The sequence below is a fragment of the Schistocerca gregaria genome, chromosome 8 (genome assembly GCF_023897955.1).
Source record: "Schistocerca gregaria isolate iqSchGreg1 chromosome 8, iqSchGreg1.2, whole genome shotgun sequence".
Taxonomy (NCBI): Eukaryota; Metazoa; Arthropoda; class Insecta; order Orthoptera; family Acrididae; genus Schistocerca; species Schistocerca gregaria.
In genome coordinates, this window is record NC_064927.1 from 94,641,488 (window position 1) to 94,654,520 (window position 13,033).

Consider the following 13,033-nt stretch of genomic DNA (forward strand, 5'->3'; position numbering starts at 1 on the left):
AAGAATTACACATTGTCGTGCATTTGGAGTGCCGTAATGTATGCATTGTCTTTCCTTAGCAGGTTGAGAGGACGCGTGTGGCAGCGGCGACATATTCTAGAAGAAATACGCTAGTGCAGTGCACATAGCATTCTTCACACCGACTATATCTACATACAATGGATGACTGAGTGAACATTACGATTTTTGTTAAGTAGCATTTCGATGTTTAAATATGTTCATATTCTGCATAAAGATTACAGATAAAATTACACATTGGCGTGCAATTACAGTGCCCTCATGTATGCAAAGTCTTTCCTTAGCAGGTCGAGTGTTCGTGTGTGGCAGCGGCGACATATTCTAGAAGAAATACGCTAGTGCTGTGCACATAGCATTCTTTACACCGACTGTATCGATGTACAATGAGTGACTGAGTGGATATTACGATTTATGATAAGTATTATTTCGATGTTTAAAAATGTTCATATTCTGCATAAAGATAGCAGACAAAATTACTCATTGTTGTGCATTTGGAGTGCCCTAATGTATGCATTGTCTTTCCTTAGCAGGTTGAAAAGACGTGTGTGGCAGTGGCGACATATTATAGAAGAAATACGCTAGTGCTGCGCACATAGCATTCTTCACACCGACAATATCTACGTACAATGTATGACTGAGTGGATTTTACGAATTTTGTTAAGTAGCATTTGATGTTTAAATATGTTCATATTCTGCATAAAGATTACAGATAATATTACACATTGTCGTGCATTTGGAGTGCCCTAATGTATGCATTGTCTTTCCTAAGCAGGTTGAGAGGACGTGTGTGGCAGGGACGAAATATTGTAGAAGAAACACGCTAGTGCTGTGCACATAGCATTCTTCACACCGACTGTATCTACGTACAATGGATGACTACGTGGATATTACGATTTTTGTTAAGTAAGATTTCGATGTGTAAATAAGTTCATATTATGCATAAAGATTACAAATAAATATACACATTGTCGTGCATTTGCGGTGACCTAATGTATGCACTGTCTTTCCTTAGCAGGTCGAGAGGACGTGTGTGGCAGCGGCGACATATTCTAGAACAAAATACGCTAGTGCTGTGCACATAGCATTCTTCACACCGACTGCGTCAACGTACAATGGATGACTGAGTGGATATTACGATTTTTGTTAAGTAGCATTTCGATGTTTAAATATGTTCATATTCTACATAAAGATTGCAGACAAAATTACACATTGTTGTGCGTTTGGAGTGCCTTAATGTATGCATTGTCTTTCCTTAGCAGTTTGAGATACGTGTGTGGCGGGGGCGACATATTCTAGAAGTAACACGCTAGTGCCGTGAACATAGCATTCTTCACACCGACTGCATCAATGTACAATGGATGACTGAGTGGATATTACGATTTTTGTTAAGTAACAATTCGATATTTAAATATGTTCATATTCTGCATAAAGATTACAGATAAAATTTCAATTGTCGTGCATTTGGAGTGCCGTAATGTATGCATTCTCTTTTCTTAGCAGGTTGAGAGGACGTGTGTTTCAGGGGCGACATATTCTAGAAGAAACACGCTAGTGCCGTGAACATAGCATTCTTCACACCGACTGCATCTACGTACAATGGATGACTCAGTGAATATTACGATTTTTGTTAAGTAACAGTTCGTTGTTTAAATATGTTCATATTCTGCATAAAGATTACAGATAAAATTACACATTGTTGTGCATTTGGAATGCCCTAATGTATGCATTGTCTTTCCTTAGCAGGTTGAGAGGACGTGTGTGTCAGCGGCGACATATTCTAGAAGAAATACGCTAGTGCTGTGCACATAGCATTCTTCACACCGACAGTATCTACGTACAATGGATGACTGAGTGGATTTTACGGTTTTTGTTAAGTAGCATTTCGATGTTTAAATATGTTCATATTCTGCATAAAGATTACAGATAAAAATACACATTGTCGTGCATTTGGAGTGACCTAATGTATGGAATGTCTTTCCCTAACAGGTTGAGAGTACGTGTGTGGCAGCGGCGACATATTCTAGAACAAAATACGCTAGTGCTGTGCACATAGCATTCTTCACACCGACTGCAGCTACGTACAATGGATGACTGAGTGGATATTACGATTTTTGTTAAGTAACAGTTCGATGTTTAAATACGTTCATATTCTGCATAAAAATTACACATAAAATTACACATTGTCGTGCATTTGGAGTGCCCTAATGTATGCATAGTCTTTCCTTAGCAGGTTGAGTGGGCGTGTGTGGCAGCGGCGACATATTCTAGAAGAAATACGCTAGTGCTGTGCACATAACACTCTTCAAACCGACTGTATCTACGTACAATGAGTGACTGAGTGGATATTACGATTTTTGTTAAGTAAGATTCGATGTTTATATGTGTTCATATTCTGCAAAAAGATTACAGATAACACTACACATTGTTGTGCATTTGGAATGCCCTAATGTATGCATTGTCTTTCCTTAGCAGGTTGAGAGGACGTGTGTGGCAGGGGCGACATATTCTAGAAGAAACAGGCTAGTGCCGTGAACATAGCATTCCTTACACCGACTGCATCTACGTACAATGGATGACTGAGTGGATATTACGATTTTTGTTAAGTAACAGTTCGATCTTTAAATACGTTCATATTCTGCATAAAAATTACTCATAAAATTACACATTGTCGTGCATTTGGAGTGCCCTAATGTATGCAAAGTCTTTCCTTAGCAGGTTGAGTGGGCGTGTGTGGCAGCGGCGACATATTCTAGAAGAAATACGCTAGTGCTGTGCACATAACACTCTTCAAACCGACTGTATCATCTACGTACAATGAGTGACTGAGTGGATATTACGATTTATGTTAAGTAGCATTTCGATGTTTAAATATGTTCATATTCTGCATAAAGATTGCAGACAAAATTACACATTGTTATGCATTTGGAGTGCCCTAATGTATGCATTGTCTTTCCTTAGGAGGTTGAGAGGACGTGTATGGCAGTGGCGACATATTCTAGAAGAAATACGCTAGTGCTGTGCACATAGCATTCTTCACACCGACAGTATCTACGTACAATGTATGACTGAGTGGATATTACGATTTTTGTTAAGTAAGATTCGATGTTTAAATATGTTCATATTCTGCATAAAGATTACAGATAATATTACACATTGCCGTGCATTTGGAGTGCCCTAATGTATGCATTGACTTTCCTTAGCAGGTTGAGAGGACGTGTGTGGCAGGGGCGACATATACTAGAAGAAACACGATAGTGCCGTGAACATAGCATTCTTCACACCGACAGTATCTACGTACAATGGATGACTGAGTGGATTTTACGGTTTTTGTTAAGTAGCATTTCGATGTTTAAATATGTTCATATTCTGCATAAAGATTACAGATAAAAATACACATTGTCGTGCATTTGGAGTGACCTAATGTATGGAATGTCTTTCCCTAACAGGTTGAGAGGACGTGTGTGGCAGCGGCGACATATTCTAGAACAAAATACGCTAGTGCTGTGCACATAGCATTCTTCACACCGACTGCAGCTACGTACAATGGATGACTGAGTGGATATTACGATTTTTGTTAAGTAACAGTTCGATGTTTAAATACGTTCATATTCTGCATAAAAATTACACATAAAATTACACATTGTCGTGCATTTGGAGTGCCCTAATGTATGCATAGTCTTTCCTTAGCAGGTTGAGTGGGCGTGTGTGGCAGCGGCGACATATTCTAGAAGAAATACGCTAGTGCTGTGCACATAACACTCTTCAAACCGACTGTATCTACCTACAATGAGTGACTGAGTGGATATTACGATTTTTGTTAAGTAAGATTCGATGTTTAAATGTGTTCATATTCTGCAAAAAGATTACAGATAACACTACACATTGTTGTGCATTTGGAATGCCCTAATGTATGCATTGTCTTTCCTTAGCAGGTTGAGAGGACGTGTGTGGCAGGGGCGACATATTCTAGAAGAAACAGGATAGTGCCGTGAACATAGCATTCCTTACACCGACTGCATCTACGTACAATGGATGACTGAGTGGATATTACGATTTTTGTTAAGTAACAGTTCGATCTTTAAATACGTTCATATTCTGCATAAAAATTACTCATAAAATTACACATTGTCGTGCATTTGGAGTGCCCTAATGTATGCAAAGTCTTTCCTTAGCAGGTTGAGTGGGCGTGTGTGGCAGCGGCGACATATTCTAGAAGAAATACGCTAGTGCTGTGCACATAACACTCTTCAAACCGACTGTATCATCTACGTACAATGAGTGACTGAGTGGATATTACGATTTATGTTAAGTAGCATTTCGATGTTTAAATATGTTCATATTCTGCATAAAGATTGCAGACAAAATTACACATTGTTATGCATTTGGAGTGCCCTAATGTATGCATTGTCTTTCCTTAGGAGGTTGAGAGGACGTGTACGGCAGTGGCGACATATTCTAGAAGAAATACGCTAGTGCTGTGCACATAGCATTCTTCACACCGACAGTATCTACGTACAATGTATGACTGAGTGGATATTACGATTTTTGTTAAGTAAGATTCGATGTTTAAATATGTTCATATTCTGCATAAAGATTACAGATAATATTACACATTGCCGTGCATTTGGAGTGCCCTAATGTATGCATTGACTTTCCTTAGCAGGTTGAGAGGACGTGTGTGGCAGGGGCGACATATTCTAGAAGAAACACGATAGTGCCGTGAACATAGCATTCTTCACACCGTCTGTATCTACGTACAATGGATGACTACGTGGATATTACGATTTTTGTTAAGTATCAGTTCGATGATTAAATAAGTTCATGTTCTGCATAAAGATTACACATAAAATTACACATTGTCGTGCATTTGGAGTGCCCTAATGTATGCATTGTCTTTCCTTAGCAGGTTGAGAGGACGTGTGTGGTAGCGGCGACATATTCTAGAAGAAATACGCTAGTTCTGTGCACATAGCATTCATCAAACCAACTGTATCTTAAGTACAATGGATGAGAGGATAATACGATTTTTGTTAAGTATCAGTTCGATGTTTAAATATGTTCCTATTCTGCATAATGATTACAGAAAGAATTACACATTGTCGTGCATTTGGAGTGCCGTAATGTATGCATTGTCTTTCCTTAGCAGGTTGAGAGGACGCGTGTGGCAGCGGCGATATATTCTAGAAGAAATACGCTAGTGCAGTGCACATAGCATTCTTCACACCGACTATATCTACATACAATGGATGACTGAGTGAACATTACGATTTTTGTTAAGTAGCATTTCGATGTTTAAATATGTTCATATTCTGCATAAAGATTACAGATAAAATTACACATTGGCGTGCAATTACAGTGCCCTCATGTATGCAAAGTCTTTCCTTAGCAGGTCGAGTGTTCGTGTGTGGCAGCGGCGACATATTCTAGAAGAAATACGCTAGTGCTGTGCACATAGCATTCTTTACACCGACTGTATCGATGTACAATGAGTGACTGAGTGGATATTACGATTTATGATAAGTATTATTTCGATGTTTAAAAATGTTCATATTCTGCATAAAGATAGCAGACAAAATTACTCATTGTTGTGCATTTGGAGTGCCCTAATGTATGCATTGTCTTTCCTTAGCAGGTTGAAAAGACGTGTGTGGCAGTGGCGACATATTATAGAAGAAATACGCTAGTGCTGTGCACATAGCATTCTTCACACCGACAATATCTACGTACAATGTATGACTGAGTGGATTTTACGAATTTTGTTAAGTAGCATTTGATGTTTAAATATGTTCATATTCTGCATAAAGATTACAGATAATATTACACATTGTCGTGCATTTGGAGTGCCCTAATGTATGCATTGTCTTTCCTAAGCAGGTTGAGGGGACGTGTGTGGCAGGGACGAAATATTCTAGAAGAAACACGCTAGTGCTGTGCACATAGCATTCTTCACACCGACTGTATCTACGTACAATGGATGACTACGTGGATATTACGATTTTTGTTAAGTAATATTTCGATGTGTAAATAAGTTCATATTATGCATAAAGATTACAAATAAATATACACATTGTCGTTTATTTGCGGTGACCTAATGTATGCACTGTCTTTCCTTAGCAGGTCGAGAGGACGTGTGTGTCAGCGGCGACATATTCTAGAAGAAATACGCTAGTGCTGTGCACATAGCATTCTTCACTCCGACAGTATCTACGTACAATGGATGACTGAGTGGATTTTACGGTTTTTGTTAAGTAACATTTCGATGTTTAAATATGTTCATATTCTGCATAAGGATTACAGATAAAAATACACATTGTGGTGCATTTGGAGAGACCTAATGTATGCAATGTCTTTCCCTAACAGGTTGAGAGGACGTGTGTGGCAGCGGCGACATATTCTAGAAGAAACACGCTAGTGCCTTGAACTTAGCATTCTTCACACCGACTGCATCTACGTACAATCGATGACTGAGTGGATATTACGATTCTTGTTAAGTAACAGTTCGATGTTTAAATATGTTCATAATCTGCATAAAGATTACACATAAGAATACACATTGTCGTACATTTGGAGTGCCCTAAAGTATGCATTGTCTTTCCTTAGCAGGTTGAGAGGACGTGTGTGGCAGCGGCGACATATTCTAGAAGAAATAAGCTAGTGCTGTGCACATAGCAATCTTCACACAGTCTGTATCTACGTACAATGGATGACTGAGTGGATATTACGATTTTTGTTAAATAACAGTTCGATGTTTAAATATGTTCATAATGTGCATAAAGATTACACATAAAAATACACACTGTCGTGAATTTAGAGAACCCTAATGAATGAATTGTGTTTCCTTAGCAGGTTGAGAGGACGTGTGTGGCAGCGGCGACATATTCTAGAAGAAATACGCTAGTGCTGGGCACATAGCATTCCCCACACCGACTTTATCTACGTACAATGGATGACTACGTGGATATTACGATTTTAGTTAAGTAGCAGTTCGATGTTTAAATATGTTCATAATCTGCATAAAGATTACGCATAAAAATACACATTGTCGTACATTTGGAGTGCCCTAAAGTATGCATTGACTTTCCTTAGCAGGTCGAGAGGACGTGTGTTGCAGCGGCGACATATTCTAGAAGAAACACGCTAGTGCAATGCACATAGCATTCTTCACACCGACTGCATGAACGTATAGTGGATCACTGAGTGGATATTACGATATTATTTAAGAAACAGTTCGATGTTTAAATATGTTCATATTCTTTATAAAGATTACAGATAAAATTAAACATTATTGTGCACTTGGAGTGCCCTAATGTATGAATTTTATTTCCTTAGCAGGTTGAGAGGACGAGTGTTGCAGCGGCGACATATTCTAGAAGTAATACGCTAGTGCTGTGCACATAGCATTCTTCACACAGAGAGTATCTACGTACAATGGATGACTGAGTGGATTTTACGGTTTTTGTTACGTAATATTTCGATGTTAAAATATGTTCATATTCTGCATAAAGATTATAGATAAAAATACACATTGTCGTGCATTTTGAGTGACCTCATGTATGCAATGACTTTCCCTAACAGGTTGAGAGGACGTGTGTGGCAACGGCGACATATTCTAGAAGAAATACACTAGTGCTGTGCACATAGCATTCTTCTCACCGACTGTATCTACGTACAATGGATGACTGAGTGGATATTACGATTTTTGTTAAGGATCAGTTCGATGTTTAAATATGTTCATATTCTGCATAAAGATTACACATAAAATTACACATTGTCGTGCATTTGGAGTGCCCTAACGTATGCAATGTCTTTCCCTAGCAGGTTGAGAGGACGTGTGTGGCAGCTGCGACATATTCTAGAAGAAATACGCTAGTGCTGTGCACATAGCATTCATCAAACCGACTGTATCTACGTGCAATGGATGACTGAGTGGATATTACGATTTTTGTTAAGTAACAGTTCGAAGTTTATTATGTTCATATTCTGCATAAAGATTACAGATAAAATTACACATTGTCGTGCATTTGGAGAGCCCTAATGTATGCATTGTCATTCCTTAGCAGGTTGAGAGGACGTGTGTGGCAGCGACGACATATTCTAGAAGAAATACGGTAGTGCTGTGCATATAGCAATCTTCACACAGTCTGTATCTACGTACAATGGATGACTGAGTGGATATTACGATTTTTGTTAAATAACAGTTCGCTGTTTAAATATGTTCATGATCTGCATAAAGATTACAGCTAAAAATACAGACTGTCGTGAATTTGGAGGATCCTAATGAATGAATTGTCTTTCCTTAGCAGGTTGAGAGGACTTGTGTGGCAGCGGCGACATATTCTAGAAGAAATACGCTAGTGCTGTGCACATAGCATTCATCACACCGACTGTATCTACGTACAATGGATGACTGAGTGGATATTACGATTTTTGTTAAGTCACAACTCGATGTTTAAATATGTTCATATTCTGCATAAGGATTACAGATAAAATTTCAATTGTCGTGCATTTGGTGTGCCGTAATGTATGCATTGTCTTTCCTTAGCAGGTTGAGAGGACGCGTTTGGCAGCGGCGACATATTCTAGAAGAAATACGCTAGTGCTGTGCACATAACACTCTTCAAACCGACTGTATCTACGTACAATGTGTGACTGAGTGGATATTACGATTGTTGTTAAGTAAGATTCGATGTTTAAATATGTTCATATTCTGCAAAAAGATTACAGATAACATTACACATTGTTGTGCATTTGGAGTGCTTTAATGTATGCATTGTCTTTCCTTAGCAGGTTGAGAAGACGCGTTTGGCAGCGGCGACATATTCTAGAAGAAATACGCTAGTGCTGTGCACATAGCATTCATCACACCGACTGTATCTACGTACAATGGATGACTACGTGGATATTACGATTTTTGTTAAGTATCAGTTCGATGTTTAAATATAATCATATTCTGCATAAAGATTACAGATAAAATTACACATTGTCGTGCATTTGGAGTGCCCTAATGTATGCATAGTCTTTCCTTAGCAGGTTGAGTGGGCGTGTGTGGCAGCGGCGACATATTCTAGAAGAAATACGCTAGTGCTGTGCACATAACACTCTTCAAACCGACTGTATCTACGTACAATGAGTGACTGAGTGGATATTACGATTTTTGTTAAGTAAGATTCGATGTTTAAATATGTTCATATTCTGCAAAAAGATTACAGATAACATTACACATTGTTGTGCATTTGGAGTGCTTTAATGTATGCATTGTCTTTCCTTAGCAGGTTGAGAAGACGCGTTTGGCAGCGGCGACATATTCTAGGAGAAATACGCTAGTGCTGTGCACATAGCATTCTTCACACCGACTGTATCTACGTACAAATGGTGACTGAGTGGATATTACGATTTTTGTTAAGTTACATTTCAATTTTTAAATATGTTCATATTCTGCATAAAGATTAAAGATACAAATACTCATTACCGCGAATTTGGAGTGAACTAATGTATGCATTGTCTTTCCTTAGCACGTTGAGAGGACGTGTGTGGCAGCAGCGACATATTCTAGAAGAAATACGCTAGTGCTGTGCACATAGCAATCTTCACACCGTCTGTATCTACGTACAATGGATGACTGAGTGGATATTACGATTTTTGTTAAACAACAGTTCGATGTTTAAATATGTTCATAATCTGCATAAAGGTTACAGATAAAAATACACACTGTCGTGAATTTGGACAACCCTAATGAATGAATTGTCTTTCCTTAGCAGGTTGAGAGGACGTTGTTGGCAGCGGCGACATATTCTAGAAGAAATACGCTAGTGCTGTGCACATAGCATTCTTCACTCCGACTGTATCTACGTACAATGGATGACTACGTGGATATTACGATTTTTGTTAAGTCACAACTCGATTTTTAAATATGTTCATATTCTGCATAAAGATTAAAGATAAAATTTCAATTGTCGTGCATTTTGTGTGCCGTAATGTATGCATTGTCTTTCCTTAGCAGGTTGAGAGGACCTGTGTGGCAGCGGCGACATATACTAGAAGAAATACGCTAGTGCTGTGCACATAGCATTCTTCACACCGACTGTATCTACGTACAATGGATGTCTACGTGGATATTACGATTTTTGTTAAGTATCAGTTCGATGTTTAAATATGTTCATATTCTGCATAAAGATTACAGATAAAATTACACATTGTCGTGCATTTGGAGTGCCCTTACGTATGCAATGTCTTTCCCTAGCAGGTTGAGAGTACGTGTGTGGCAGCGGCGACATATTCTAGAAGAAATACGCTAGTGCTGTGCACATAGCTTTCTTCACACCGACTGTATCTACGTACAATGGGTGACAGAGTGGATATTACGATTTTAGTTAAGTAGCAGTTGGATGTTTAAATATGTTCACATTCTGAATAAAGATTACAGATAAAATTTCACATTGTCGTGCATTTGGAGTGCCCTAATGTATGCAATGTCTTTCCCTAGCAGGTTGAGAGGATGTGTGTGTCAGCGGCGACATATTCTAGAAGAAATACGCTAGTGCTGTGCACGTAGCGTTCTTCACACCGACTGTATCTACGTGCAATGGGTGACTGAGTGGATATTACGATTTTAGTTAAGTAGCAGTTCGATGTTTAAATATGTTCATATTCTGCATAAAGATGACAGATAAAATTACACATTGGCGTGCATTTACAGTGCCCTCATGTATGCAAAAGTCTTTCCTTAGCAGGTTGAGACGACGTGTGTGGCAGCGGCGACATATTCTAGAAGAAATACGCTAGTGCTGTGCACATAGCATTCTTCACACCGACTGTATCTACGTGCAATGGGTGACTGAGTGGATATTACGATTTTAGATAAGTAGAAGTTCGATGTTTAAATATGTTCATATTCTGCATAAAGATTACAGATAAAATTACACATTGGCGTGCATTTGGAGAGCCCTAATGTATGCATTGGCTTTCCTTAGCAGGTTGAGAGGACGTGTGTGGCAGCGGCGACATATTCTAGAAGAAAGACGCTAGTGCTGTGCACATACCATTCATCAAACCGACTGTATCTAAGGACAATGGATGAAAGGATATTACGATTTTTGTTAAGTATCAGTTCGATGTTTAAATATGTTCATATTCTGCATAAAGATTACAGATAAAATTACACATTGGCGTGCATTTACAGTGCCCTCATGTATGCAAAAGTCTTTCCTTAGCAGGTTGAGAGGACGTGTGTGGCAGCGGCGACATGTTCTAGAAGAAATACGCTAGTGCTGTGCACATAACATTCTTCACACCGACTGTATCTACGTGCAATGGGTGACTGAGTGGATATTACGATTTTAGTTAAGTAGCAGTTCGATGTTTAAATATATTCATATTCTGCATAAAGATTACAGATAAAATTACACATTGTTGTGCATTAGGAGTGCCGTAATGTATGCATTGTCTCTCCATAGCAGTTAGAGAGGACGTGTGTGGCAGCGGCGACATATTCTAGAAGAAATACGCTAGGGCTGTGCACATAGCATTCTTTACACAGACTGTATCTACGTGCAATGGGTGACTGAGTGGATATTACGATTTTAGTTAAGTAGCAGTTCGATGTTTAAATATGTTCATATTCTGCATAAAGATTACAGATAAAATTACACATTGGCGTGCATTTGGAGAGCCCTAATGTATGCATTGGCTTTCCTTAGCAGGTTGAGAGGACGTGTGTGGCATCGGCGACATATTCTAGAAGAAATACGCTAGTGCTGTGCACATAGCATTCATCAAACCGACTGTATCTAAGGACAATGGATGAGAGGATATTACGATTTTTGTTAAGTATCAGTTCGATGTTTAAATATGTTCATATTCTGCATAAAGATTACAGATAAAATTACACATTGGCGTGCATTTACAGTGCCCTCATGTATCCAAAAGTCTTTCCTTAGCAGGTTGAGAGGACGTGTGTGGCAGCGGCGACATATTCTAGAAGAAATACGCTAGTGCTGTGCACATAGCATTCTTCACACCGACTGTATCTACGTACAATGTATGACTGAGTGGATATTACGATTTTTTTTAAGTAAGATTCGATGTTTAAATATGTTCATATTCTGCATAAAGATTACAGATAAAATTACACATTGGCGTGCATTTACAGTGCCCTCATGTATGCAAAAGTCTTTCCTTAGCAGGTTGAGAGGACGTATGTGGCAGCGGCGACATATTCTAGAAGAAACACGCTAGTGCTGTGCACATAGCATTCCTCACACCGACTGCATCAACGTACAATGGCTCACTGAGTGGATATTTCGATTTTTGTTAAGAAACATTTCGATGTTTAAATATGTTCATATTCTTTATAAAGATTACAGATAAAATTACACATTGTTGTGCATTTGGAGTGCCCTAATGTATGCATTGTCTTTCCTTAGCAGGTTGAGAGGACGCGTGTGGCAGCGGCGACATATTCTAGAAGAAATACATTAGTGTTGTGCACATAGCATTCTTCACACCGACTGTATCTACGTACAAATGGTGACTGAGTGGATATTACGATTTGTGTTAAGTTACATTTCAATTTTTAAATATGTTCAAATTCTGCATAAAGATTACAGATACAAATACTCATTACCGTGAATTTGGAGTGACCTAATGTATGCAATGTCTTTCCTTTGCAGGTTGAGACGACGTGTGTGGCACTTGCGACATATTCTAGAAGAAATACGCTAGTGCTGTGCACATAGCACTCTTCACACCGACCGTGTCTACGTACAAATGGTGACTGAGTAGATATTACGTTTTTTGTTAAGTAACATTTCGATTTTTAAATATGTTCATATTCTGCATAAAGATTACAGATAAAAATACTCATTGTCGTGCATTTGGAGTGATTTAATGTATGTAATGTCTTTCCTTAGCAGGTTGAGAGGACGTGTGTGGCAGCGGCGAAATATTCTAGAAGAAATACGATAGTGCTGTGCACATAGAATTCTTCACACCGACTGTATCTACGTACAATGGTGAC